This window comes from Dermacentor silvarum, chromosome 1, assembly GCF_013339745.2.
Source record: "Dermacentor silvarum isolate Dsil-2018 chromosome 1, BIME_Dsil_1.4, whole genome shotgun sequence".
Lineage (NCBI taxonomy): Eukaryota > Metazoa > Arthropoda > Arachnida > Ixodida > Ixodidae > Dermacentor > Dermacentor silvarum.
The window spans coordinates 367,755,727-367,760,385 of NC_051154.1; positions in this window are offsets into that span (position 1 = coordinate 367,755,727).

A 4,659-nucleotide genomic window follows, 5' to 3' on the forward strand; every position below is an offset into this window, starting at 1 on the left:
GGAGGCAGAAATGAAAGGAGGGAGGACACCATTGTAAATGTTATGTCGAAGTAACATGTGTGTTGATGAATTACTGGGTTTTTAAACATTACGAACAAGAAGTATTCTAAAGCCTTACACGGGGACGAAAGTTTCAAACGGAACAGTCATATACGGGCAACATTTTAATGTATGCGATGTTTTTACAAGAAACTGAAAGTTTTATCGCAACTGTTCGAAAGAAACAGCTTCGCTGGAAACAGGGGTATAATTCTCGAAGGTCGCACACATCTGCTGTCTTTTTTTTTTCTAGTGGATATTGCAAGTAGTATATGTTGATTGTACTTCGTTGCGTAGACCCTCGACAATAATGCTAGCTAAACTAGAGATACACTTTTGATGTAGATTTCAAAACGAAGTACAATTCTTTGTTTAATTAGTAAAATTGGCTGTAACAGATGTGCATTTTTATGTGCGCTGTACTGCGGCTATATATACTTGGTGGAATCCGACACCTCTGTTAGACACTCATTGCGTTTTGTCGCTGCATCATCTTGAAATATTATGTATTTGCATGACATAAATGAAAATTCAAATAATTTTTCGGGCTGCCATGGTTCACCCTGTGTGATTGATAAATAGGTCAATGGCTGTTAAATATAAAAATAACTGATAGACGCATTTCTAGGCTCTTTCGCTTACTGTAATAGTAATTCGCAATATATATATATATATATATATATATATATATATATATATATAGAGAGAGAGAGAGAGAGAGAGAGGGAGAGCTAGAAAGGTCAGATTTATTGCGGTTTACCCCCACTCGAGAAATGGTTGGTACGCCACTGAATGTAGCCCCAATTGCGTCATGCGTGATGGGCCATCTACGCATGCGACACATGCATCATCGAGTAATGGCTTCTTTTCTCTACACAACGATACCAAGTTAAAGCGCAGGACATCCATTCACGCAATGAAAAGCTTACATGCTGAAGTTATGATCCCCGCAAGTGGGAGTCCTACGCGCTGTAACCTTGCTCATTATTTGCAGTGGGCCCGCCGGGGTAAAAGATGGTGGGCGCGAATTGGCATCTGTTTGGCTTGCAGCCCGAGTCTCTTTACGACATTTTTAGACGATGCGTATCGAAGGCGGGGGTGTCATAGCCAAGCAAGCGTGAAATTTCTGCAACGAATTGCGCATTTGTAGGTGTTACAACTCCTGATGAGTACAGGTTTGAATTTGAGGATGTCGCGAATTTCAGCGCCCCAGAAACAGACAGAGACACGATGCAAACATTATTAAAGAAGATTTGTCCCAAGAAAAATTCTAACTCAAAACAAATGAACAGCAAAGTTAACTCACTTATCTTAATACTTGTATAGGCGAGACAACTTCATAAAACTAGCTCTTTAGATAAAAAATTTGCTGGCTCTCCCATAATCGAGAGTAGAAGCAAGCATGAAATGGCTACCATATGGCGTCTTTTGCTGCCTGTGCTGCCGCCGCCTTCAACCGCTTTTCTTCCAACATTGAAGTGCACACAGCGTCTGTCGCTACTTTTACTTCCTGTCGCGTCGCAGTGGTCGGCTGCAAATGTGCGGCGAACTCCCGGACTGCGGGTAACTCTGTCTCAGCGCCAAAAGGTGCCCTGTATCTGCGTTTTTAACGTCGCTATTGGAAATGACAAATAAAACTCGTATCGTTGCTGTCGTGGCGTAGTAGAAGTTACAGCATGAGTGAAATTGTGAACAAACATTAGGAAGAAATTGGAAGCAATATTTTTTGTAACCTGTTTGGGCAATAACTAGCATATGTAATGCGGCCCTGTAATAAGGGTTCGGGGCCAGAGCCCACATTTTCTTTAGTTTTGACTGGTTGCCCGGATAATCTTGTTTTGTTCTCGCGACGATACCCGGAGGTTCTCGTTTTAGTGCCCCGATAACGGCTCTGGCTTTTGGCTCAAGGTCACTTGAAGGTCACCGACAACGGGAGCTAAAAGCATTTTATGCTTAATACAAACTAGCCCTCGGCTATATATTGTTCCTCCGTTCTACCAAACAAGACGTCACGACAAATCGAACGTTCTGAGCGTCACCTGTTGTGTCGGACTTGGGCCCAGCATGGTGTTTGACATTGGCCTACATGGTTCCGACGCGGCGTGGGCATCGACCTCCGTTACGAGCGACGGGGTTGGCGTCCTCATCCGAGACCTGCGTGGCATAGGAAGCTGTCTGGGCCAGTCGGGCGTTGTGCCGCTGACGTGGCCAAGTGATTGCCTCCATGGCACTAGACAGTGGCCGGCTACGGCAGCGTCGAGCTGGACCGGGGCCGTGGAGCACTGCCACGGCGACGTCGTCGGGGCTCAAGAGCTGTCGCCGCCCAACTCTCAGACGTCCCCACTCCTGTCCATGGTGGTTGAAATTGCCGCTTCCCGTCTTCAGAGCACAGCTGGAGATGCGCCTGCCCTGCTCCTCATCCACGTCAGATATGCCAGCTCCTCCACCTTCGTATCTTCATTCACTCTCGCATCACGTGTCCGCTCCCCGTTTCGCCGACCATCCTCGTTGTCTTCTACCCGTATTTGCATGTTCCTTGCAGGTGACTCATGACAGACTTACTATATAGCTCAGTGAACTCCCTCAAAGGCGATCACTCCCGCTCGGGAAGACAATCATACTGCCGAGCCCTCTGAACGCCGAGTGAGAGGCTAAATTTAGTACTGATTGCATCATGCCTTGTGTGACTACGGCACCGTCTCTGCACACAACACATTCACTATCGAGAAATGGCTTCTTTCCTCTACACAAGGATACCAAAGTAAGGTGCCTCGTTAGTATGGTAGCAAATATATAAGCGATTAAGTTACAAACACGTGTGTGTTTTGTTTTGTTTTTTTTACACGCGGATTTAGGAAGCAACACCCTCTGACAGATTTTAACGATGACGGATCACGTCAAGAACCTCGTTCATCGTTTACTGAAGAGGACTCGTTTGGGAGTATCAGCATGCTAGATAATGTCTTGCAGCCTTAAAAGCAGTGACGTATCATAATCACGCACACTACTGAGTAAGTTCACACACATAAAATCATGTGTGCCAAGACAACACGGCTGCGAATTATACAGGGCAATAACGCTTGTTCTTCTTACTTTGCTGTCGTATCGTCTATCCAAGCAGAATTTTAATGCCCATAGGAATATGATGAACTACCTAAAGTCAGTTAGTCGAATAACACGTATTTTTCTTTTGCCTCATTGAGTCGACGACCATAGAGCATATTATCTTCGGTAGGCACAAAGACGAGCAGTTGCTTGTATACAGCTCACTCATTAAACACTTTCACTGCTGTAACTCTAATCGCCAAGTGTCGTATTACTGCTACATACCATTCACCCCTTTAACACCATCTCTTACTTGATAAGTATGGTAGGCATCACTCTTCGGCACTCTGAAAACGAAATTGGCCAAAATCACTAAGGCAAATGTGGTTTGCTTCTCTTTAGGAAAGTGGTATCAGCGTTGTGTGTCTCGTCATATATGACACGGCGTGAAATTTCCCTAGACGTTCTCGCGCGTCGCTAAAACCGGCAGTGAAACTTAAGAATGTCGAATAACGACGAAGAACACGAGCAGTTTGATTCACCTTGAAAGGTCACTGGCATTCATAGCAACGTACCAAAAATTAAATCGTGTTCTTAGCCTGCAGGAAATGTCGGGCTTCTGGCTCCTATTGTCCCGACTAGATCATTTCAACCTGTAAGTGGTTAGTGAAATTTTTGTTTAATGTTCGGGCATATCTTTTCAAATCAGTGGAATGTGGTCTTGTAGCACGTCACTACGCTTCAGTGGGCTTGCTCCGAAAAAAACTGCCTAAATACTTCACTTCTGTAGAACACAACATTGCTGCTCTCTAGCTGTTTTGTGGGCACTCTTTTCAGCTAAAACCCAAGCAGAATGTCCAGAATGCCTTTTGGAGCGCACAACACAGCTACTAAAAGCCCAATGCTGCGACTGGCGTCTGGCTGAGACCAGCTCGCCGAATATTGAAGCAGGCAGCTCGCAGCTATTTTGCATCCTTTTGTTTGTTTAAATTTGTTTAGCCTTAGTATAATGGCGTTTACAGAACTACAAGCACTTTGACAGCTTAGGATGCGCTTTGTGAGACGTCCTAATAATAAAAAACACTGTCGTTCAGGCCTACAATTTACACGTTACTAGGTGTAACTCAGTTCAATCTGAGGAAATCAATCTTAGCCCATCTCGGGTCACCGACAGTTTACTGTGCTACGTTCCATTGAGAACATTTACACAGCATCGTTAAGCGCATGCTCGGAATACACCTGCGGAACGACACGGCAAATTTATAAAGGCTATAGCTTGCGTAATGCTCAAAATTAAGCGGCGCGCTCCATTGTTGAGAGGTAGTCGGCCGAGAAATCTGAAAGGGCAAAAAAAGTGAAAATTTATTAAATAGCATGGAAGAGGGCAACAGTTCACCAGTTCTATTTGTTTAAAGTTTGGGTGACAGCGCAAACAGACTACCACAAGAGGGGAGACACGGACACACAGGCGCTGTGTGTCGCCTCTGTGTCTGTGTGTCCGTGTCTCCCTTCTTGTGGTCGTCTGTTTGCGCTGTCACCCAAACTTTCAAGATGTACCAACTCGCCCAAAAAGAA